The 26851-nt window shown below is 38.1% G+C and overlaps 2 protein-coding genes across 4 annotated transcripts in view; one reads left to right on the top strand and one right to left on the bottom strand.

The window, feature by feature from the left end:
* Positions 1-26851, bottom strand: part of NUP62CL (nucleoporin 62 C-terminal like) — a 104421-nt gene that overhangs the window by 60821 nt on the left and 16749 nt on the right. For both annotated transcript variants that reach the window (XM_045068316.1, XM_004769007.2), the window contains exon 2: positions 24097-24141. The gene's annotated coding sequence lies outside the window, so the exon portion shown is untranslated. The remainder of the gene's footprint in view (positions 1-24096; positions 24142-26851) is intronic.
* DNAAF6 (dynein axonemal assembly factor 6) overlaps positions 23267-26851 on the top strand; it is a 37598-nt gene continuing 34013 nt past the window's right edge. The window contains exons 1-2 of one of the 2 annotated variants that reach the window (XM_045068317.1): positions 23267-23312; positions 23878-24151. The gene's annotated coding sequence lies outside the window, so the exon portion shown is untranslated. The remainder of the gene's footprint in view (positions 23313-23877; positions 24152-26851) is intronic. The other variant, XM_045068318.1, reaches the window with a different exon arrangement.

Here is a 26851-nt window from a genome sequence, read left to right as displayed (position 1 = left end):
AACTTCCACCTTCGCCCACCAGTAACTGGGAAACCCTTGCCTTGGGTAACAATGGAGACCAAGGGGGAAAATGAAGTTCTACTCCCACCTTAGGGTAATGAAGCAGTACCTTTTACTTCCCTTGCTACAGCAATGTCAAATAAAATCAGCTTAAGGAAAAAAAAGTTTAAATCAGATTCAGTCTCATACTATAATAAGATGTCCAGGTTTCAGTTAAACACTCATTCTACCAAGAACCAGGAAGGTCTCAAACTGAGTGAAAAATGACAGTACCAAGATGACAGAAACGTTCGAATTAACTGACAAAGATTTGAAAGCAACCATGACAAAAATGCATTAACAAGAAATTGTTTTTTTTTTTTTTTTGGAGGAGACAACACGTCTTTATCATTAACAAGAAATTGTAAACCCACTTGAAACATGTGAAAAGAACAGCCTTACCAGAAAAAATATAAATGACAAGAAAACCTCAGCAAAGAAATAAAAGATATAATGAACCAAATGGAAATTTGAGAATTGATAAAGACAATACCAAAACACAAAGCTAAGTCGAAAGATTCAACAGCAGAATAGAGCAGATAGACTAGAATCAGTGAAATGGATGACAGACCATAGAAGTCTTCACTAAGACATACAGAATAAATAAACTTCTGAACACTAAAGATAAAACAGTGTCTAACTTACAAGGGAAAAAACTTTAAATGACAGATTTCTCATCAGAAACCATGGAGGCAAGAAGAAAGTATCACCATATTTTTCAGGTAATGAAAGAAAAGAACTGCCAACCCAGAATCCTATATATAGCTAGTGAAAATATCCTTCAGGAATGAAGAGGAAATTGAGATTCTGAAAAGGAAAACTCAGAATTTGTTGCAAACAGAGCACCTTAAATGAGCAGCTAAAGGAAGTTCTCTAAACAGAAAGGGATTGACAAAAGAAGGAATCTTGGAACTTCAGGAAGGATGAAACAACAAATAGAAAAGCAAAACCATGGGTAAATACAATAGGTTTTCCTGTTTGTCTTAAGTTTTTAAAATTGTCTGATGGTAGAAGCCAAAATTATAACCCACCCTGATATGTTTCTAAATGTACATAGACAGAATATTTTAAGACAATTACATTGCATACAAGGGTGGGTTAAGGTACATACAGAGAGAAAGGTTTCTTTTTCTTTTTTTTTAAGTAGGCTCCACCACCTGTGTGGATTCCAATGTAGGGCTTGAACTCACAACCCTGAGATGAGAGTCAGATGCTTAATAGACTGATCCACCCAGTCACCCTGGGAAAGGTTTCTATACCTCACAAAAACAGGTATGATGACAAGTAGACTATTATATATATACACTATACTATATAAGTTATATTATATACATATATATGTAATATTTAGAGCAACCACTAAAAAAGCTATACAAAGCAGTATTTTCAAAAATACTGTAGTTAAACCAAAACAGAATTCTAAAACATGTTCAAGTAATCAATAGGAAGGCAAGAAACAGAAAACAGAAGGATGACAAATATAAACAAAACAAAAGTTTCTGATCAATCATCCAAATTCTCACCTGAAAACCTAGTAAAAGAGCAAAATAAACCCAAAGCAAGCAGAAGAAAGAAAATAATAAAGAGCAAAAATCAATAAAATGGAGAACAAAAATAGAAAAAAATCAATGATACAGAGTTGATTCTTGAAACATCAATAAAATTAACAAACCTCTAAGATTGAAAAAGAAAACAGAAAATGCAATTACCAATATCAGTAATGAAACAGGGTATCATGACATACCATGTAGACATCAAAAGAATAATACTATGCTCACAAATTTGATAATTTCAAAGAAATGGTCCAACTCAAAAAATACAAATTACCACAAGTCACTAATATAAAATAGATAATTTGAGTAACCCTATAACTTAAGGAATTTATTCATAATTTAAAAACTCCTGAAAAACAAATCTCCCAGTCCAGATGGTATCACTGGAAAATTCTACCAAACGTTTAAGAAGAATTTCTTTCAGAAAATAAAACAGGAGAACACTTCCCAACTTAATTTATGTAACCAGTATCATACCCTGATCAAAACCAGACAAACAGTGGCACCTGGGTGGCTCAGTGGGTTAGGCCTCTGCCTTCGGCTCAGGTCATGATCCCAGGGTTCTGGGATCGAGCCCCACATCGGGCTCTCTGCTTGGCGGGGAGCCTGCTTCCTCCTCTCTCTCTGCCTGCCTCTCTGCCTACTTGTGATCTCTGTCAAATAAATAAATAAAATATAAAAAAAACAAAAACAAAAACCAGACAAACAGTATAAAAAAGAAAAACTGCATGTCAATATCCCTTATGAATATGAATGAAAGAATTTTTAAAAATCAAACAAAACATAAGCAAATAGAATTCAGCAATGTATAAAAAGATTAAAGATGATGACCAAGTGGGATTTATTCTAGGGGTGCAAGGTTGGTATTATATTTGAAAATTCAATCAATGTGATCCATATGACCATATCAACTAATGAAGAAAAAGCTTTTACAAAATTCAACACCCAGTTATAGTAAAAGTCTCAAAAAACGAGGAGTAGATAGGAACATCTTCAACATGATGAAGGGCATCTATTAAAAAACTACAGCTAACACCATACTTAATGAGAAACTAGATGGTTCTCCCTAAGATTGAGAAAAAGGAAGGATGCCTGCTCTCATCACTCTTATCCAATATAGTCCTAGAACTGCTAGCTACTGCATTAAAGCAAGGGGAAAAAAACTAGATTGGAAAGGAAGAAATGAAACTGTCCCTATTTTCAGATGACATGTCTGTCTTTGTAGAAAATCCTAAGAAATCTACAAAAAAAAAAAAACCCTCCTAGAATAAATGAGTTCAGTAAGGTCACAGGATACAAGATAAACATACAAAATCAACTGTATTTCTACATACTAGCAATAATTTAGTATGAAATTAAAATACAGTATCATTTACAATCACTTTAAAAAAGAAAACACTCAGGTATAAATCTAACAATAAGAGAAAAAAAAATCCCAGTTGATCAGCACTTCTGTCTTTTGTAAAACCCTATTATTCACTGACATTTTCAAGTCCCTACATGAAAAGGACCCATATAATACATTACTATTTTTGAATGTTTTTTTTTTCAGACTCTAAACGACATGAACAGATTGGATATACAGATGACAAATAAGCACAGGAAAAGATGTTCAACATCATTAGCCCTTAGGGAAATATAAATAAAAACCACAATATGATATCACTATTTGCAAGAATGGCTAAAACAAAAAATAGTGATAATACCAAATGATAGTGAAGAGCAGAGAAACTAGATCACACATACTTGCTGATGAGTATGTAAAATGGTACAGCCATTCTGGAAGACAGTTTGGCAGTTTCTTATAAGACTGAATATACAACTACCATACGATCCAACAATTGTACTCCTGGGCATTTATCCAAGAGAAATGAAGACTTATGTTCACAAAAAAACCTGTACATAAATGTTCACAGCAGCTTTATTCACAATAGCCAACAAGTAGAAACAACACAAATATCCATCCATGGGCAAATAGTTACATAAACTGCAGCACATCCACACCATGGAATACTACGCATCAATAAAACAAACAACTGATATACACAACAATCTGGATGAATCTATGGGAAATTATGCTGAGCTAAAAATAGCCATTCCTTTAAAATAAATAGCCATTTCTAAAATACCTCATACTGTATGGTTCCATTTATATAACATTTTTGAAATGATAAAATTATAGGAACAGCTGCTCTGAAAGGGCAAAATGCAGGATCCCTGTAGTGACAGGCCTAGTCTATACCTTGACTATCCAGATCAACATCCTGGCTGTGATAATGTCTGACATTTACGCAAGGATGTTACCACTAGGAGAAAATGAACTAAAAGGTATGTGGAATTTCTATTATTTCTTACAACTGCAAGAGAATCTATAATTATGGCAAAATAAAAAGCTTAATTTTAAAAAAATTAGGATCTTTTAATGTCTATAAAACTCTTAGAAAAATAAAATGCAAACTAACAGGGCAAACACTTCTTGTACAATATCAAAGAGTTAAGATACTGTGACTGCATTATCAACAAGAAAAAGACAAATGTATTAGAAAACAGGAATTGATTTAATTCTCACACACACACACATACAAACACACACAAATATAATTACTCAATAAATAATCTGAAAAGGAGTCCTCTTACTAGTAATTAAAGAAATGTAAATCAAGATAATGCTGATATTATTTCCACTATAAAGCTATCAAATCAATCATTGAGAGGGTAAAATAACTTGCCCAAGGTCACAGAACTAGTAATGAACAGAGCTGAGACTCAAACATTTATTTCCTAGATTTTTAAAATAACTGTTATGCATTATTTCTAACACAAAAAAATTCATTTGTATACAATTACAGTGAAGCCCCCCCAGCAAGGCAGTGACCAAATATTCCAGCATCATAATTATTTCAGTGTTCCACTTCATCTCTTTATGTCCTACAATGTTATGCCAACCGTTCAAAATTGGTATTATCATTACTACAAATTATAAATAATTTAGTTCTATATTGTCTGTAATTTTAAAAATATTTTTTTTCCATTTTGGTTGTTTCCCAAAGCTCTGAAATTATTACTATGAATATCTAATTTAATAAAATACACTATAAAATAAAATATATTAACATCTCAGTGCATTTCCCAAATTCTAAAATATCTAATGCGTCTACAGTAAAACCAAGTTTATACAGCTTATAAACCAGAACTCTTTACTAAGCGTGTTTTGGTTCAGCAAGATCCTAAATGCCTTCTCATTAATGTTCAATATAGGTTAAATGTATTCTACTGAATCTTAATTATTTGGAAACTGGTAACCCACACATGTAAGCTGTTTCTACTAGTCAAAATATTTCACCATTCCCCAGCCATAACATATAAGTGACTTATTGCATTATTGATATTCTCTAAAATTTTACATCGCCCTCAAGATACTTTGCTGTTCTATTGTACCTCCTGATAAATTTTATTTCAGGAGTTTTATTTTCAAAACAGAAAACAGAACATACCAACAGATTATGAATAAAAATATACATGCTAAACACAAGAATTAAATAATTGATCAAAACATTTCAGTATAACTAGCATTACTAAATGCAGAATTATCTCGACTCTTGGTTTCTCAGAAGGTTGTAACTTTTTCCAAAACAAACATTCTTTGGTTCTAAACCTAAAACACCAGAAGGAGCAGTTTGGATTTAATTTCTATCACATTCATCAATAACATTAAATTCCAGCAAGAGAAGTGAGTCATATTTGGATTTGAAGCAATCCAAACAAGAATCTCAAAATCGGTCTTGAATGCTGTGCTTCTCCACTGGAGAGCAGAGTCCCAACCTTACCTGTGTCAGCTGTCCACGGATACTGAAAGGCACAACTGGTTGTGTAGCAACTGTGCCACCAGAGGCAGAGTAGCAGGAGTGAGTGGTAAACCTGCAAATGCTATTGGTTGAGCTGCATTCTCCACTGCAGAGAAAGCATTGAAACTGGCCCTCCCAGCCTGGAGTGTACTTCCACTGATGAAGGAGAAACCTGTGGCAGTTGCAGACTGAGTAGCAGAGCCAAAAGCAAAAGGCTAGATGCTGTCACTCAGTGTCATGGGACACTGCTTGGTACCCAGCCCAAAGCCCCTGTAACCATTGCAGGCTGTGTGAGAGCATGTGTTGCTCAAGTGTAATTTTGGTGCATTTATTTAAATAGGAGGAACAAAATCAATATAATAATTCTGACACATTGAATGGCAGCTAGATAATGTAGTTTCTGCCAAAATAAGTTTTAAATATAAGCAGTTTATGAGATTTTGTTCATAGGTTTTATCTCAATACAGAAGGAAAGATGACCAAATATTACAAGTTATTAGATAACAGAATCAGGGAGAATTCTAGAGGAAATACTCCAGCATTCATTGGACCACCAGGTACTACCAAAAGAAATGGCTGGATCCATCTGGATTTACATAGAAAGGCATGAAAAGTGTGCTCCTTTTAAAATTCTGAAATGTGGGGCACCTGAGTTGCTCAGTGGGTTAAGCCGCTGCCTTTGGCTCAGGTCATGATCTCAGGGTCCTGGGATCTAGTCCCGCATCAGGCTCTCTGCTCAGCAGGGAGCCCGCTTCCCTCTCTCTCTCTCTCTTTCTCTCTCTCTGTCAAATAAATAAATAAATAAATCTTTTAAAAAAATTAATTAAATTAAATTCTGAAATGCTTCTCTCTCTCCCACTCCCCCTGCTTGTGTTCCCTCTCTTGCTGTGTCTCTCTCTGTCAAATAAATAAATAAAATCTTAAAAAAAATAAAATAAAATTCTGAAATGCAGGAGGGAAAAATGTATATTCAAGGTCATTACAATCATCAATAGATAAAGATCTCTCAAGAGAGAGATTTAATAAGCAAGTAGCCTGATTTCAAGATGAATTATGTCCAAAACTCAGTGAGTACTCTTCCTATGGCTCACATAAAATGAAGAGAAATCAAGATCAGAATTCAATGTGCCTTGTGCCTTAAATCTCAGATGGTTTCAGTTTGTAAGGCGATCTTGGGAATGAGTAGCATAATTCCAAATAGTTGACTTAGAAATGCCATACCATTTCTTTGGCCTTTCCATACTCTAAATGGCAAGTTTGTCATTGAGAGATGATTACCTTTGTCCCCACTAAAAGAATCAAAGGGTACTGCTCTTACCCTACAGAAAACCCAGTTCCTTCTGGGGCAGGAGTTGATACAACTGGTATTCCTAAGCTGAATTCTTTAGTCTGTGGAGCAGGAGCTGTGTTACTGAATCAGTACAGGCCAGTAGAAGAGGTACTCACTTATAATCAGTTGGGGTGGAGTCTCAAACTTAAACCCTCCTGCACCAGGTATAGAGAATATAAACCTGGTAGTTGAACTGGCGGCTATTGTCTACAGAGCCTGGAGGGATACCAGTTCCTCCAAAATGAAACCCACTTAAGACTCCAGACACTAAATATGGGTAAGAGAGGCATGGAAGAAAACAAATTTCAGAAATGTCAATGAGCCCTTCGAGTCAAGATGTTAGCTAGAAGCCAAATTGGAATCACTCTCTTGTACTCCAAACTCCTAGAAGTATTGGTTAAAAAGCACTTCATAAAAATGTTTTTAAAAGCACACAGCAGGGGTTTTGAAGACACAGGACAATTTTTCTGGGGCCAGACAGAGAAGGAATTTATATCTATAAGCAAAATATGAAGCTGCTTAGCCCAAGGGGGAGACCTGAATGAGGTACGTTCCTTAACAGCTAGAGATATGATGGGTTATGGGTATGATCTGAGGCCACAGGTAAGGCTCCTCAATCAGCAGAGGCCCCGTGAAGCTTAAATCTGGGAAAGATCTACAAGAGAATGGAAAAGGCGATGGAAACATGTAGGAATCCCAAGCTGGTGAAGAAGACATTCATAGATGGCTCAAATTCCATTTATCTTTATTGAGTAGAAATTTCAGTCTCAAAGGATAACATAAAAACTGATTAGGAGCTGATAAAACCTTCAATGCCAAGTAGGTTGCTCAGGACATTATAGAACAGAGGTGACTCCTCCACTTCTTAGTGACACAAGGTTAGAAAAAGCCCCCAGAGAATTAACTCACAGACACAAATTATAAAACCTCTAAGTAGGGAGTCTATAGTCCTGAAAAATGAGAGCAGAGATATGAAAACAAAAGAAAAGCTTCAATATGTATCCAGAAAGAATATAAGAAGGAAAAAAAATAGAATGGCAGAGGCAATACTGAAAGAGTTAACAAAGGAGTTTGCTGGAACTGAAGAAAAATGAGTCCTCAGGTTCAAAAGGCCACCATGTGCAAGCAGGCAACCCCTTCCCACCATCACCACCAACACACACACACACACACACGTGCGCGCGCGCACACCCTTTATATGCAATATACTGAAATATGACAGTTTTAAATACAGAGAAGAAAATCTGAACATCGCCAGAGAGAAAAAAACAAATTTACCTAATAAGGACTAACAACCAGTTTGATAGAAGGCTCTTCATTAGCAACAATAAATTTTAGATGATGGAATATCTTTAAAGTGTTAAGGGAAAATCACTGTGTACTTAGAAATGGGATGTGTCTAAAGATCAATTTTTTAAACAATAGCTCTGAAAGGCAATTCTAAGAAATCAGTTTCAAAAAATATTTCATCAAAGTTAAGAGTCCCATTACTTTATGCACCAGTAAGGAAAAAAAAAAAACCTGTCACAACTCCTTCTTATCACTTAAATTTTTTTATACTTCTTGAAAGAGCTCTTTTCAATGTAGACAGATTTTAATCAAACATGCATACCTTAAGAAAAAACTATTCAGAATCCAATTATCAACTCAATTCTTTTATGTCTTCTGTGCCACCAGGAGCACTATTGACACAGTATCAAAACCATGGTGATGGGGCACCTGAGTGGCTCAGTTAGTTAAGCATCTGCCTTTGGCTCTGGTCAGGATCTCAGGGTCCTATGATTAAGCCTTACATCAGGCTCCCTGGCCTGCTTCTCCCTTTCCCTCTGATTGTTGCTCTCTCTCTGTCTCAAGTAAATAAATAAAATATTTTTTTAAAAATAAGGTGTGTGCCTAGGTGGCTCAGCCAGTTAAGGGTCCTGGGATTGAGTCCTGCATTGGGAATCTCTGATCAGCAGGGAGCCTGCTTCTCCCTCTGTGGCTCCCTCTCCTCCTCTGCTGTTCACTTGATCTCTCTCAAATAAATAAATAAAATCTTTTTAAAAAATGGTGACAACAATGAGTTTTTTGGTCAAAATTTATATTCCCATATAACTTTATATCATAAATATATAATAAATAACTACATATTAGATGATATGTAAAAATATGCTATTATAACATAATTTGGGGTAACATAACACTTAAAACCTCAGGAGGGTGGTACCCTTGGGAACTTAAGATTAAATAGAGCAGAGGAACTCATTAAGAAAACTAAAAGCCGAGGGGGAGGAGTCAAGATGGCAGAGAAGTAGCAGGCTGAGACGGCATCAGGAAGCAGGAGATCAGCTAGATACCTTATCTAACCATTGCGAACACCTACATATCCAACGGGAAATCAAAGAGAAGAGCAACAATTCTAGAAACAGAAAATTGATCACTTTCTGAAAAGTAGGACCTATGGAGAAGTGAATCCAAAGTGATGGGAAGATAGACCATGGGGGAAGGGGCTGGCTCCCAGCAAGCGGGGGAGCAACGGACCACAAAATCAGGATGTTTAAAAGTCTGTTCCATGGAGGGACATCGCTCCAGAGGCAAAACCGGGATGGGGGGGAAGCCCATGCGGGATCAGTATAACCCCACATCCCGCAGAGTCACAGAAGTACTGGGGGTGTCTGAGTGTCACAGAGCTTGCAGGTATTAGAGCGGGGAAGCTGGCTACAGCGACAAAGCCGAGGGAGGAGTGAGCTCTCAGCTCAGGGTTACCTTGAACCGGTTGCAAGCTGGGTGAGCTCAGAGCATGGCCGGAGGCCACGGAGATGGAAGTGACTGGGCACTTTTCTCCAAGTGCGACCGATTGAGCACTTTCCTACAAGCCCAACCAGAGGCCAGGGAGATGGCAGTGGTTGGGCACTTTTTTCTGAGGGCGCACTGAGGAGCGGGACCCTGAGCTCTCGGCTCCTCCGGGCCAGAGATTAGGAGGCCGCCATCTTCATTCCCATCCTCTGGAACTCTATGGAAAGCACTCAGGGAACAAAAGCTCCCCAAAGCAAACCCGAGCGGATTACTTAGTCCAGCCCCCGGTAAGAGTGGTGCAATTCCGCCTGGGGCAAAGACACTTGAGAATCACTACAACAGGCCCCTCCTCCAGAAGATCAACAAGAAACCCAGCTAAGACCAACTTTACTCACCAAGGAGAACAGCGGAATTCCAGAGGAGGAGAAAGAAATTCTTATCTAGACAAAATGACAAGGCGGAAAAACTCACAACAGAAAAAAGAACAAGAGCCAGTACCAAAGGCTGGGGACCTAATCAATACAGACATTGCTAATATGACAGATCTAGAGTTCAGAATGATGATTCTCAAGGTTCTAGCCGGGCTCAAAAAAGGCATGGAAGATATTAGAGAAACCCTCTCCGGAGAGAAAAAAGCCCTTTCTGGAGAAATAAAAGAACGAAAATCTAACCAAGTTGAAATTTAAAAAAGCTATTAATGAGGTGCAGTCAAAAATGGAGGCTCTTACTGCTAGGATAAATGAGGCAGAAGAAAGAATTAGTGACATAGAAGACCAAATGGCAGAGAATAAAGAAGCTGAGCAAAAGAGAGACAAACAAATACTAGACCACGAGGAGAGAATTCGAGAGATAAGTGACACCATAAGACGACACAACATTAGAATAATTGGGATTCCAGAAGAAGAAGAAAGAAATAGGGGAGCAGAAGGTATATTGGGGAGAATTATTGTAGAGAATTTCCCTAATATGGCAAAGAGAACAAACATTAAAATCCAGGAGATGCTAAGAACGCTCCTCAAAATCAATAAAAATAGGTCCACACCTAATCAGCTGATAGTAAAATTTACAAGTCTTAGAGACAAAGAGAAAATCCTGAAAGCAGCCCGAGAAATGAAGTCTGTAACATACAAGGGTAAAAACATTAGATTGGCAGCAGACCTATCCACAGAGACTTGGCAGGCCAGAAAGAACTGGCATGATTATTCAGAGCACTAAACGAGAAAAACATGCAGCCAGCTAGGCTATCATTGAAAATAGAAGGAGAGATAAAAAGCTTCCAGGACAAACAAAAACTGAAAGAATTTTCAAAAACCAAACCAGCTCTACAGGAAATATTGAAAGGGGTCCTCTAAGCAAAGAGAGACCCTAAAAGTGGTAGATCAGAAAGAAACAGAGACAATATACAGTAACAGTCACCTTACAGGCAATACAATGGCACTAAATTCGTATCTCTCAATAGTTATCCTGAATGTTAATGGGCTAAATGCCCCAATCAAAAGACACAGGGTATCAGAATGGATAAAAAAACAAAACCCATCTATATGTTTCTACAAGAAACTCATTTCAGACCCAAAGACAGCTCCAGATTTAAAGTGAGGGGGTGGAAAATAATGTACCATGCTAATGGACATCAGAAGAAAGCTGGGGTGGCAATCCTTAAATCAGATCAATTAGATTTTTAAGCCAAAGACTATAATAAGAGATGAGGAAAGACACTATATCATACTCAAAGAGTCTGTCCAACAAGAAGGCCTAACAATTTTAAATATCTGTGCCCCTAACGTGGGAGCAGCCAACTATATAAACCAATTAATAACAAAATCAAAGAAATACATCAACAATAATATAATAATAGTAGGGGACTTTAATACTCCCCTCACTGAAATGGACAGATCATCTAAGCAAAAGATCAACACTGAAATGGACAGATCATCTAAGCAAAAGATCAACAAGAAAATAAAGTCCTTAAATGTCACACTGGACCAGATGGGCATCACAGATATATTCAGAACATTCCATCCCAAAACAACAGAATATACATTCTTCTCTAGTGCACATGGAACATTCTCCAGAATAGATCACATCCTGGGTCATAAATCAGGTATCAACCAGTATCAAAAGATTGGGATCATTCCCTGCATATTTTCAGACCACAATGCTCTGAAGCTAGAACTCAATCACAAGAGGAAATTTGGAAAGAACACAAATACATGGAGACTAAACAGAATCCTTTTAAAGAATGAATGGGTCAACCAGGAAATTGAGGAAGAATTGAAAAAACTCATGGAAACAAATGATAATGAAAACACAACGGTTCAAAATCTGTGGGACACGACAAAGGCAGTCCTGAGAGGAAAATACATAGTGGTACAAGCCTTTCTCAAGAAACAAGAACGGTCTCAAATACACAATCTAACCCTGCACTTAAAGGAGAGGGAGAGAGAACAACAAAGAAAGCCTAAACCCAGCAGGAGAAGAGAAATAATAAGGACCAGAGCCAAAATCAATGAAATAGAAACTAAAAAAACAAAAGAACAAATCAACGAAACTAGGAGCTGGTTCTTTGAAAGAATTAATAAGATTGACAAACCCCTGGCCAGACTTATCAAAAAGAAAAGATAATGGACCCAAATCAAATCATGAATGAAAGAGGAGAGATCACAACTAACACTAAAGAAATACAAACAATTATAAGAACATACTATGAGCAACTCTACGCCAACAAATTCGACAATCTGGAAGAAATGGATACATTTCTAGTGACATATAAACTACCATAACTGAACCAGGAAGAAATAGAAAACTTGAACAGACCCATAACCAGTAAAGGAGATTGAAACAGTCATCAAAAATCTCCAAAGAAACAAAAGTCCAGGGCCAGACAACTTCCCAAGGGAATTCTACCAAACATTTAAAGAAGAACTAATTCCTATTCTCCTGAAACTGTTCCAAAAAAATAGAAATGGAAGGAAAACTTCCAAACTCATTTTATGAGGCCAGCATCACCTTGATCCCCAAACCAGACAAGGATCCCATCAAAAAAGAGAATTACAGACCAATATCCTTAATGAACACAGATGTGAAGATTCTCACCAAAATACTGGCAAACAGGATCCAACAGTACATTAAAAGGATTATTCACCACAACCAAGTGGGATTTATTCCAGGGCTGTAAGTTTGGTTCAACATCCGCAAATCAATAAATGTGATATAATACATTAATAATAGAAAGAATAAGAACCATATGATACTCTCAATAGATGCTAAAAAGGCATTTAAAGACAAAGTGCTGCATCCCTTCCTGATCAAAACTCTTCAAAGTGTAGGGATAGAGGGCACATACCTCAATATTATCAAAGCCATCTATGAAAAACCCACTGCAAATATCATTCTCAATGGAGAAAAACTGAAAGCTTTTCCGCTAAGGTCAGGAACATGGCAAGGATGTCCATTATCACCACTGCTGTTCAACATAGTACTAGAAGTCCTAGCCTCAGCAATCAGACAACAAAAAGAAATTAAAGGCATCCAAATCAGCAAAGAAGTCAAACTATCTCTCTTTGCAGATGATATGAAACCCAATAGGCTCCACTCCAAAACTTCTAGGACTTGTACAGGAATTTAGTAATTATGTTATTTAGCATATTTGTTATTTAACATAACATAATTATGTTTATTTTAAAAATAAATTTAATTTAAAAAAGAAAACTAAAAGCCATTTAACTATGCTTTCAAGTCAGCTTTGCAAATATGTAAACTAGCAAAATTTTTCTTTCATTTTAGCATAATCAGTAACTAGATCTGGTTAACAATCTCCACCATTCTCTCCCCAGAACCACTGGTTTCTAGGAGTTGAACGTGATCCCCCGTTGTCTCAGGGCTTCCACCCAAGCCACCCATTAGGCAAGTTTTGATCCTAGACATTTTGATATTAAGTGTGCATACAGGAACAACTCTGATGCTGCAACTGCCACCTGGCCAAAAGGGATTGTAAAACACCAATGACCATTCAGACTCTTCAACTTCAGAGATGTTAAAATATGAAAAACTTTACCTCTTAAAATGGATGAAATATGGCATTTTGAGTAGTATTTGTGGCATGGATATAAGTGAACATCTACCCCAGGGTAATTCTGAAGGACAATATTTACCTGAATGGGTTAGTGGCATCACAATTCCAGACTTCAAGCTCTATTACAAAGCTGTCATCATCAAGACAGCATAGTTGCAACATGCTTATTTTTAAGCCATATATACATCTTAAACCTTTTAAAATGTAAGCTCCAAATGGTCATTTCAAGTGTAATCACTCAGTCCTAGAAGGCACAGGAAGAGAGGCACCTTGAGCAGAGAAGAGTTTTTGCTATATTTATTCTTACATTCCCAAGGGTACCACTCTCCCAAGGTTTTAAGTATTATGTTTTTATAACCTATATTATAATAATATATTACTATTACATGATACATACTTATATGTATTATATATTTATTAAATATAATCATATGATAATATAAATGTTGACAGAAAAATTGTTGTCAAGCCATGGTTGTGAGGCTGTAACAGAAATCGACACTTTGGGATTTAGGTATTGTCAATGTCACATTGCAGGCCAAAGGAGTCCTTTCTGGTAGGCAACAAAAGGTGGAATGTTTCTTCCCTGTCCCCTGCATTTGTGGACCTTCTATTCTTTTGGAAGTAATTTAAGAATCTTCCTGTTAAATGTAGCATGTACCTTCAAATCTTTCTTACCTAAAAAATTTGAGAAACAACAAAAAAGAGTCACATTTGCACTAAAAATGCATGTGTCACTAAGAATTTGGCATCAAAGTTTCTCTCTCTTCCATCTCATTTAGATCTTAAATCTTTCATATTATATTTTTTCATTTTTCAATCTATTTTCCTTAACCATTTTCTGACACAGGTGTTTAAAAAGCCTCCATTTATTATTAGGGGTTGTCAATTTCTCCTTACAATCCCACTGCTTTTTGTTTTATGTATTTCAAGACCATGTTGTTACGGGCATAGATTTGTGTTTGATAGCCTCTTGGAAGATTTTCTTCCTTTCATCAGTGTGAAATATCTGTTTATTACCAAATTGCCTATAATCATATTTTGTCTGACATTAATGCTGCCTCGCAATTTTTCTTTTGGTTGGTATTTGCCTATTGTATCTTTCTCCATTCCTTTGTTTTCAACCTTTCTGAATCATTTTAAGTACAGTTTTTGTAAACAGCAAAGCTGCAAAATTTTAATCTAAGAGTCTCTTAATGACTGACTTTATTTACATTGATTTTAACTATTCATACTCTTAGACTTACGTCTTTCATCTTATTTTATGTTTTTTATTTGCCACAATATACATCTTCTTTTTCTGGATTTTATTTTTTAATTTTTTTTATAAACATATATTTTTATCCCCAGGGGTAGAGGTCTGTGAATTGCCAGGTTTACACACTTCACAGCACTCACCATAGCACATACACTCCCCAATGTCCATAACCCCACCCCTTTCTCCCAACCCCCCTCCCGCAGCAACCCTCAGTTTGTTTTGTGAGATTAAGAGTCACTTATGGTTTGTCTCCCTCCCAATCCCATCTTGTTTCATTTATTCTTCTTCTACCCCTTAACCCCTCATGTTGCATCTCCACTTCCTCATATGAGGGAGATCATATGATAGTTGTCTTTCTCTGATTAACTTATTTCGCTACACATGATACCCTCTAGTTCCATCCATGTCGTCGCAAATGGCAAGATTTCATTTCTTTTGATGGCTGCATAGTATTCCATTGTGTATATATACCACATCTTCTTGATCCATTCATCTGTTGATGGACATCTAGGTTCTTTCCATAGTTTGTCTATTGTAGACATTGCTGCTATAAACATTCGGGTGCACGTGCCCCGTCGGATCACTATGTCTGTATCTTTAGGGTAAATACCCAGTAGTGCAATTGCTGGGTCATAGGGCAGTTCTATTTTCAACATTTTGAGGAGCCTCCATGCTGTTTTCCAGAGTGGTTGTACCAGCTTGCATTCCCACCAACAGTGTAGGAGGGTTCCCCTTTCTCCACATCCTCGCCAGCATCTGTCATTTCCTGACTTGTTAATTTTAGCCATCCTGACTGGTGTGAGGTGATATCTCATCGTGGTTTTGATTTGTATTTCCCTGATGCCAAGTGATGTGGAGCATTTTTTCATGTGTCTATTGGCCATATGGATGTCTTCTTTGCAGAAATGTCTGTTCTGTCCTCTGCCCATTTCTTGATTGGATTATTTGTTCTTTGGGTGTTGAGTTTGCTAATTTCTTTATAGATTTTGGACACTAGCCCTCTATCTGATATGTCGTTTGCAAATATCTTCACCCATTGTGTCAGTTGTCTTTTGGTTTTGCTAACTGTTTCCTCTGCTGTGCAAAAGCTTTTGATCTTGTTGAAATCCCAATAGTTCATTTTTGCCCTTGCTTCTGTTGTCTTTGGCGATGTTCCTAGGAAGAAGTTGCTGTGGTTGAGGTCGAAGAGGTTGCTGCCTGTGTTCTCCTCAAGGATTTTGAGGGATTCCTTTATCACATTGAGGTCCTTCATCCATTTTGAGTCTATTTTTGTGTATGGTGTAAGGAAATAGTCCAATTTCATTTTTCTGCATGTGGCTGTCCAATTTTCCCAGCACCATTTATTGAAGAGGCTGTCTTTTTTCCATTGAATATTTCTTCCTGCTTTGTCAAAAATTAAACCATAGAGTTGAGGGTCTATTTCTGGACTGTCTATTCTGTTCCATTGGTCTATTTGTCTGTTTTTGTGCCAGTACCATGCTATCTTGATGATGACAGCTTTCAAATAGAGCTTGAAGTCTGGAATTGTGATGCTACCAACTTTGGCTTTCTTTTTCAATATTCCTCTGGCTATTCGAGGTCTTTTCTGGTTCCATATAAATTTTAGGATTGTTTGTTATACTTCTTTGAAAAAAAATGGATGGGATTTTGATAGGGATTGCATTAAATGTGTAGATTGTTTTAGGTAGAATAGACGTTTTAACAATATTTGTTCTTCCAATTCAGGAGCATGGAACATTTTCCCATTTCTTTGTGTCTTCCTCAATTTCTTTCACGAGTACTTTATAGTTTTCTGAGTATAGATTCTTTGCCTCTTTGGTTAGGTTTATTCCTAGGTATCTTATGGTTTTGGGTGCAATTTATAAATGGGACTGACTCCTTAATTTCTCTTTCTTCTGTCTTGTTGTTAGTGTAAAGAAATGCAACTGATTTCTGTGCATTGACTTAATATCCTGACACAGATTTTGACACTAGCCCTTTTTAGGAAGAAGTTGCTGTGGTTGAGGTCGAAGAGGTTGCTGCCTGTGTTCTCCTCAAGGATTTTGATGGATTCCTTTCTCACATTGAGGTCCTTCACAATATACATCTTTTATCTTTGTTTACATACTTGGATTCATGGAATTTTCTTTATTCCTTTTATTTCTCCCATGCTTGGAAATTGCATATTCTATTAATTTGTATTTTTTTTAATTCTTCCTTTTAACATACAGACTTAAATTCATGTTTTTCTAACAGTATGAAATTAATCCATATTCCCTATCCTTTTTAACAGGATCTTCGCACACTTTAGCTTCCCTGTGTATATCACTGCTTTATTAAAAAATGGAAAACAAGTCTGTACTCCCTATATATGGATATGAGTGGAGATAGCTGTCTCTGTCATTGATGAGTTCCTCTAGCCAACCTCTATTTCTCTTCATCCACACTGCCGGACGATAGGAGCTTAAAGTTGACAAAACTACAGTTGCTTCTGTTGACCCAGCTCACAGTTCTATCTTGGATGCCTTAAACTCAAGCACACATGTTCAAAGAAAGAAATACCAAATGGTAAAGGATTTCTTCAGAAAACCCACTAGGCCCAAAGAAATCATCAGAGCTCACTGAAAAGTTTTGTAGAAATGGGCAGATGCTCCCTGCCAGACAGTCCAACCTCAATGGGACTTACTCAATTAACTCAACAGCCGGATAGGAAGAAAACCATTCAATGAGTACTGTTGCCCATCAGATTGTACTAGTCACTTAAACACACTGGAGCCTCAGTTTGCAGACCTCGACAATTCTGGCAGTTCCATTAAATGAGTAACCAAAATGTTTTTTAACAATAAGTTTATGAAGGGCCCTCCATCTACATTACCTGATTTAATGTAAAGTGCTATATGAAAGCTTTCCAATGTATAATGTTGGGGTTCTCCTTGCTGTCAGTGAAGGATCAGCAAATCAGAGATATCATACTCTCATAGCTGGCCCAGAGAGTGAACATAAACTGGATTTCAACTTAGAATTCAAAAAAATTACCACATATCTATCTAATTTATTGGCATGGATATTATTTTCGCTTTATACAACCTGTCATCATTTCTTGTACCTAGGAGCGTTCTGGGTAGTAGAAGAACTGAATGGGGATCAACAAATATGGTAGGTTATTTCAGGACACATCCTTTACCACTTAAGTTCTTGAATCTCTTAGGTAAAATGAAGGGGGAAAAGATAAAAGGATTTATTGAATCCGAAACTCCTTATATTCTAATTACCCACATCAAATTATAAAGTTATTTTGATCTCCATTCTACAGCTGAGGAAACTGAGTCTCTGAAATATTAATACACTTCCCCAAGGCCAAGCAACTAGTCAGTGAAGGAAATGGACACAAAACTTCCATTTTAATATTAGTGTAAGCAACACATTATTAGAGAAGTCTGCATCTCAAACACAGTAATTTCAAACCAAAGTAATTTCAAACCAGAATACCTGAAATAAACTATTTCAGCACAAATGTTTAGAGGCTTCTGTCTTATAAAATATAAATGATTTGGGGGGATCATTCATGCCATTATTCCCTGATACTACTTGAAAAAATGATGTTAAAGCAGTGACTAGCATAGCAGCTCAGCCATGTAATTTGTTTTGTTTTGTTTTTTAATTTTATTTATTCATTTAACAGAGAGAGAGACAGTGAGAGAGGGAACACAAGCAGGGGGAGTAGGAGAGGGAAAAGCAGGCTTTCCGCTGAGTAGGGAGCCCAAGGACCCAGGGATCATGATCCCAGGACTCCAGGATCATAACCCAAGCCAAAGGCAGATGCTGAACTACTGAGCCATCCAGGCGCCCCAAGCCATGTAATTTGTTAAAAATGTTTCCTACCTTCTCAGAAGCAAATAGACTATTTTTCCTTGCTGGCCACATTCCCCCTAAATGGCCTGGGTACTTGGCAACCGTGGCGTTCCACTAATTCACTTCACCTTCTCAAGAACATCATGACTAAATGATCTCACATGATTAGTCATGTTACAAAGCCATCCCTATAAATAGCAACTTCTGATAATACATATGATTCTTTAACATATCATTAATTACCAAACTAAGGAGAGGTAGAAAAACAAAGGGAAAGTACAAATGCACTGAAGAAACCCCTTTGTTTCACCAAAAAAGCCTCCCAGAAAGTAGAAAAATGTAAGCCTCAAAGTACAGTAGAGTCCTTATTTGTCACTGATAGCTATAGATGCCAACTCTAGAAGTAGAAACTGAGTTACTAATATTTTATTCTGAATGTTTGGGTCCCCAGAAAAGAAATGGATAGGGAGATATGAAATTAGCCCATTTTTAGGGAAATAGGAAGGGAGCAAACTTGTAATGATGATTGTTTTATTTTATGCCACAATAAAATACAGGGCTACTGAAAATGGTATATTAGTTGTGAGTTCATATTAAACATTGTAAGCAGTATAACTCACAAATTATCTTTCACATTAAGTGCTTTTTCCCCCTTCATCCAGTAACATATCAAAGCTATGTCAGAATCTTATTTTAAGAGCTAGAAAAAGGTTTTTTTTTTAATTCCAAAAAGAATAAATAAAATAAAATAAATTTTAAAAATTCCAAAATTAAGACCACCTTGCCAAATATTAAAAGTGTGACATGGTAAAAAAAAAAAAAAAAAAAAGTGTGACATGGTGGAAGACTCTAAATTGCCATGAAACGGGTCTCAATTATCAGTGAATGTCTACAGCAGTTACAAAACTGGAAAAGGGAAGACACCAGGGGTGGGGGACCAAAGGGGAGGGTGTGCAGAAGGACTAAAGAGACAAGAATCTTTGAAGTCCTGAGAGGGACATAAGAGTGAGAAGGAAGTGTGTGTGTGGGGGGGGAGTGTGTGCAGGAGGAGGACTCACAAGAGGGCAGGTGTGGAAGGCAGAGACCTAAAAGAAGGCATGGCTATTGGGAAACTGGGCATCTAGGCAGAGGGACCCAAGAGGGCAGAGCACGAACTGGGGTGGGGGGATTTGAGGAAGGGAGAAAGAACGGGGTTATGGGGAAGAGGGAGGAGAAAGAGAAGAGAGTGAAACACTTGAGAGAGCTAGTAAAAAAAAAAAACACACACACACACACAAAAAACACAGAGGAACGGCATTCAAATGCAAAAAAAACCCACAAAGAACCCAGCCTCAAAGGCATACCCATTTCCCCAAAACACTGAGAAGTAGAGCAAAACAAACAAACAAACAAACAAAAATACCCATAGACTTCTGAAGCACAGTATGCATAAAAACCTCATACAAGCCTACAAGTAATAGCAGTCATTTAAAAATTTCAAAAACTATCATTTTACAATGAAAAGGAGATTTAGATAATATAACTTAATTAAAATCATTTTTTAAAGATTTTATTTATTATTTTTGACAGTGCAAGAGAGAACACAAGGAGGGGGAGCCACTGGCAGAGGGAGAGAAAGAAGCAGGCTCCAGCTGAGCAGAGAGTCCCACGCAGGGCTGGATCCCACAACCCCCGGATCATGACCTGAGCCAAAAGCAGATGTTTAACCAACTAAGCCACCCAGGCATCCCAATTAAAGTTCATTTTTTTTAAAGATTTTATTTATTTGATAAAGAGAAATCACAAGTAGACGGAGAGGCAGACAGAGAGAGAGAGGGGAAGCAGGCTCCCTGCTGAGCAGAGAGCCCTATGCGGGACTCGACCCCAGGACCCTGAGATCATGACCTGAGCCGAAGGCAGCGGCTTAACCCACTGAGCCACCCAGGTGCTCCTTAAAGTTCATTTTTAAGAATAAAATCTTACCACAGATAACATTAGAATATGAACTAGGTATAGTAGACAGGAAGGAACCTAGCAAAACCTGTTTGATTAAAGTCCTCTCTAAGTCCTACAGTTTCTAAACGGTGCAGCAAACCTTTGTTTACCAAACATATATCCCTTTTCATCTTCTTGTGAGTTGTGTTCCTTTCCTTTGAAATCCCAGACCCCATTTTCTCCTTAGTTCTGGATGACTTTTATACCTCATTTTGCCTGTCTGAAATTTCATGTCTGTAGATTCCCCCTATGTACAAAATTAAATTTCATTTTCTCCTCTTAATCTGTCTCATGTCAATTTAAGTCTTAGTCCAGCTAGAAGAATCTTGAGGGACAGAGAAAATTTTTCTTCCTCCCCCAAAGTGACAAACATCCTATGTGATTCCTAAATACATAAAAGTTTGAAAACCAAAACTGGAAGGCCAGTGTTTTTCAAAATGTGAACAAGAATTCATTAGTGGATTATGGCTACATTAAAAATATATACATAATAGAGACTACCAGAGTGAATTGCATGTAGTAAGCATTGTTTTTGTGAAATGGCTGTCAATTATATATTGTATACGTATATACTTGGCAACAACAAAAAATTTATTTCTTACTGTAGTCACAGAAAAAAGGTCTGAGAAGTACTAGCTAGGCATTACTGACTTAGGATAATGCACAATGAGGCAGAACAGTAATAAAAAAAAATCAAGAAAGAGCATAGTGGGCGCCTGGGTGGCTCAGATGGTTAAGCCTTTGCCTTTGGCTTCGGTCCTGGTCCGTAGACCCGGATCAATCCCCGCATGAAGCCCTGCATGGAGCCTGCACGGAGCCCAGTCTCTGATCCCTGCGCGGTGGGAAGCCTGCTTCTCCCTCTACTTCTACTGCTCCACCTGTTTGTGCTCTCTAGCTCTGTCAAATAAATAAGTAAATAAAATCTTCAAAGAAAGAAAGAAAGAGCATAGCATATAGAAAAGTTCCACAAATTTCTAGAGAAATAGAAAAATTAAGACACTTAAACTCTAATCATCTATAGTCATAAGGGATATTGTGGTATAATTAATTTGGCCAAAAAGCCAGTAACTTTACTTCTAGGCAATAACTTAAGTATTTCTTTTGTTTGCTGTGGTAATAACAAGTAGAATGGACAAATTATTCAAGCTTGACCGTCGCCTTCACCAGAAAAGGTGGAAGCTAGAAAAACATGACAGTCAAAAGAAGGACAGCACTTTAGTTAACTCATTAATCGAATTCCAATCCGTGAATAATCAAAAGTAACCATCCATTAAAGCCATCCTATCTCTCTTTGCTTACAACACTCAAATAATGAATTAGGGGCTCCACTATCCAACAAAACTAATCACTTCTGAAAACTCCAAATGCTTATTAAGCCATCTCCCTTTTTCCCCCCGTTTGTTTAAAACCAAACCACGGAATTCACGGGAAACCAGTGTCACAACTGTACCTCTACGTGAAGTGAAGACACTCAGATTGACAAGCAGCGGCAAGCCGGCAGCGCATCAGCGTTTCTCCACTCCAAGGCGGGAAAAGAAGGGCACTAGGTCCTCTATGTTACTGGGAGTGGGCTGTAGGTCTGGCGGCCGCAGGGATGCTCCCCCCAAGGGTTTGGGCCCAGAAGTCTTGCCCACCGCAGAGAAAAAGAAGTGAGATCCCACCCTACACACACACACACACAAACACTGAGCCGTGGAAAAGAAGCGCGACCCCACCTTACACACAAACACGCCCCTCACGCGAGCACGCGCGCGTGCACACACACACACACACACACACGCTGAGCCAAGAAAAGAAGCACGATCCCACCACTCGCGCGAGCGCGCGCACACACACACACACACACACGACGAACTAAGGAAAAGCGCGATACTAACCTACCCTACACGCCCCCTCCCCACACACACAAGCTGGGCTGAGGAAAAGAAGCACCATACCGCCTTAACTGCGCGCGTGGGTATAAACAGACACACACGCTGAGCCGGGAAGGAATCACAAAACGTGTCTCTGTCGCGGGGTGGGGAGGGGGCGTGGGGAGCGCGTGCAGAGCTACAGCAAAACCTCAACCCCCTAGCCACCGAGCCTATCCTTCCACCCCGGTTGTCCCAGGTCCACGGGAGGAATTGTCCGGTTTGGAATTCACGTGAGGGAAAAGCGTAATGAGCGAGCCTGCAGAGGACTGGGACAAACGAAATCCCCACAAACTTACCTTGGTGCCTGCCGCCGCCTCTGCCGCTCGCAGTCACAGACCCAAAGTAAATGGATAGGACCTCCAAGACTGTCTTGCAGCCAGAGAGGCGGGCCTCGGCCTAATCCGAGCAGGGGGGTGGGGAAACCGTCCTCCACAGCGGACTGGGTACCGCTGGAGTGACGCTAACTGAGACAGACGCTTAACTGGGGTCCACCTAGTTAACTAGAGAGGGCGGCCATTGACCCTGACTGGCACGCGATCGGATTGGTTGATTCTGGGGCTGTTTCAAAGGAAAGTCTTCTGTGATTGGCCAGAAAAGTCAAGCGGGAACCCGGAGGTGGTGGGTGGAGGGGGCAACAAAACTGTTACCTAGGCAACAGAGAGACGCAGCGCTCTCAGCTGTCTATTTTCGGAGCCCAGCCAGCGACCCGAAAACTGACCCAGGTGAGGAAACCTGAACCTTAGAAAGGGGAAAGAAAGGGTCCCCAAATGCCCTGGCTATCGGGAAAACTAGGGTGAACTCTAGAGTGGTTACGACTCTGAAAGCTACCCAAAAAAAGCCACAAGTCGCAAAGAGTACAGACCTTTTCCCTAAGTTTTCCTTCCCTGGACACTAGAAGCAGGAGGCAGCTATAACAAAACTCAGTCTATTCAGGATGTGAGTGAGAGATGGGTCAATTTTACCATGCCGGGGAATAAATGCTGTTTGACCGTCTGAAGGCCAAAATGAACACACGAAGGCTTCACAATGCCTGTGTCAACTCACACGCACTTATGGTTTTAACATTAATTTGAGAATGAAAACTGTCCCCTTATAGGTAGATCTGGGCGCTCCAAGGCACCCACTGTTCCTTTTGTTTTACACGTACAGGCATGATCTACCCAGAGTGCCTTGGCTGGGATATAAACATAGATATAGATAGATAGATATCTACGTAGATCTACGTAGATCTACGTAGATCTACGTAGATATGTAGATAGATATCTACATAGATATTTATTTTTTAAGGGGTATAACGTTGTTCAAACTGAAAAAAAAAATGGCCGGTGCCACTTTCCGCGTGGACAATATCCTGTGTGCGAGAATGTGAACACTGTGCCCTGAGGGTTCCAACGGCCGTTGGTCAGATCCGTTGAGGATGGAGAAGCAGTCAGACTATGCTTGAGTGGGCTAAAGCGTCGTGTGCAAAGACTACTTGTACTTAACCTCAGCGAGGCTGCTACTCACCAACAGTTGATCAGAGATTGAGTATTCTATGTCGTGGGACTATACCTGTTAAAAGGTAAGAAACAGTGTCAAAAAATAAAATAAAATCTGTGTATAAGGAGAGAACAGAATTTGATCAGCGTTAGGGGTCATTTCTTCTCAGAGCTTCCTATTATGACAAGAATTCAGAACAGAGACTGTTTCCCCAAGAAATTAAACAAGCCTTTTGACTTAGGGAGAAAATTTCAAAGTCCTGAAGGAAAATTTGCTGTCTCAGCTCCTTTTTAGATAGTGGCGGAGTATGAGAATGAGAGAAAGATTACTGCCAAGTGTATTAAGTCTGTCTAAAATAAAGAATAATAGAGGAAGTATTAAATCAAAAGAAGGTCATATATGAAATATTCCAGGTATTTCCAAAAATCATCTTCTATTGAATATATTTTAAATTTGTAAGAAAACCCTGTCAAGTCCTCATAGTTACTTAAGACTTGGTACATTTTATGACATTCCTAAAAAAGGCAATCATTCTTCATATTATAAAGAAAAAGTCAAAAATGAATTATTTTTACTAATCATTGATGTGCATAGATGTCAAAAGTGTAAAAAAAAAAAATAGCCAGTATACTGTAATTTAATTCAGACATAGGCAGAGATGCTAATAGCATCTGTTTTCAGAAAAGAAAGGGGTATGTGTTTACCTATCAAACAAGTTCTCAAAGGATATTATGTGGTAATTCTTTATGATTATGCTGGGTGAAATAAGTCAAGCAGAGAGAGTCAATTATCATATGGTTTCACTTGTGGAAAATTTATTTTCTAAGAACCAAATCTCAAATCGATTTAGCAATATATTTTGTTTTTAATGAAATTACTTAAATTTTCTGAATTTCAATTTATTCTTGGCCTATTTAAGTGGTAATACCAGATTCAGGCAGTGGCACTCTAGAATCTTCTCCTTCCTCTTCTTCCTTTTTTTTTTTTTTTTTTTAATCACTACACTACACTGAGTAGGCAAAAGGAAGTATACATTAGGTATAAAGGCAGGAGATCATAAGTTCTTTTTTTAAGATTTTACTTGGGGAGTGGGGAAGGGCAGAGGAAGAAGGAGAAAGAATTCCAAAGCAAATCCCACAACCTTGGGATCATGACCTGAGCCGAATTCAAGACCCGGACACTTAACCAACTGAGCCACCGACGCGTCACAGGGTATGTTTAATAAGAAGTTCAGTTTTTAACAGAACACAGATTGCATGTAGAAGAATAAGTAAGAAGTGGCAAAATTAGGTTGGGGTGATATCTTAAAGGACTTTGATTGCCAGGCTTGAGAGGAAACTAATGCATGTCAAATTTCCAGGTGAAAGATATCCCTCAAATAAATAACACTGTAAAAAGGCATCTTGCTTTAGTTTGTCCAGTTGATCTGTTTCTGCCAAATAAATGTTTTCAACAAAGCTTAATAAGCTATTGTTAATTTTTAGACTTCTAAAAAAGGTGGCAGAATCTGTATTTCTATTAAATTTAGACTATTTTTTTCCAAAAATTCACATCACTGTTTTTCTCTTGATCCTTTGAACTATTTAGTTATTCACAAAGTACTGGTGATTCATTCTCAAAATATATCAACAAGCATATTTTGATTTCTTATTTTGTGTTTGCAGATTATTACAGTTGATATAGTAAAAATATTTTTGCTAGAGTGCCAATTTCATTATGACATCTCTACACCCATTTAGCTACATATGAATCTATGCCATTTTATGCCAGCCTAATTTGGAATTTAAGAAGTCTAAGTCCCAATGTGCTTGAGATATATAGAGTGTTACTATAAATTATTGTGAATGATTTGTTATATACTCAAACATATATCCCAAGAAGGGGCATCCTTTGAAAGCAGTCACTTTGGGAGTCTATCCACTTGCTGTTGCTATGGCTTAAATTACCTTTGAAAATACTCTTAGAATCGCCTTGAGGCCTGTAGCACATTTTTTTTTGAATCTCAAAGCAGCAAATCTTCATATTTTGAAAGTAGATGTGATATCTTGATACATCTAGAAATCACTTGGAGGCAAATCTGTTGTATAATTAAACTGAGTGATACTATAATGATACCTGTTTTCTTGGTGATACATATGAAGGCAATTCCAAAATATTTTGAACACTGATAGCATAATTTACATCAGCGTATAACCTTCTAAGGTGACTACTTTGAAATACAATAGCCGTGTGAGTTTAATCATGCTTCATTCAGTATTCATAAACTGCTGACTCTATGCCAGCTCTGGTTTTTGAGACTCTCGGCTTAAAGGGATGGCTTCCCACTGTCCACACCGCCCTGTCTCTCACCAGAGAGCCAGGTCAGAGCTACTTCCCAACTGGTAGGGATTTAGAATAAATCTGCTTTCCCTAAATCCAGTATCCACTGTACTCACTGAACGACAGACTCACTTCATAACGTAGCTGCCCAGAGTAACATGAGAAAGCCTATGATTTGGTACCTAGATTTCTTTTCCTGCAGTGATGTTGAGCCCTACCCTATTCTGAACCTTCGTCTAGCTGCCAGCTCCTCAAAGATCCTCAAGAGTCAGACCCTGCCTCCTCTATCCCCACCTATGGACCAGGGTTCTGTTCCACCTAAACAGACCTCCCTACAACCATACTTTTTCAATCTTTCTGCCCTGAAACACTGCTCATATCCCCAAACTGCTGCCATGTCCCTACCAAGCAGATGAAAATAAATGAATAGGAGTTCTGATTGCTACCTCAGACCCGGTATTTG

Source organism: Mustela putorius, unplaced genomic scaffold (genome assembly GCF_011764305.1).
Source record: "Mustela putorius furo isolate JIRA1106 unplaced genomic scaffold, ASM1176430v1.1 tig00003901_pilon_pilon_pilon, whole genome shotgun sequence".
Taxonomy (NCBI): domain Eukaryota; kingdom Metazoa; phylum Chordata; class Mammalia; order Carnivora; family Mustelidae; genus Mustela; species Mustela putorius.
This window is presented reverse-complemented; position numbering and strand designations above follow the sequence as displayed.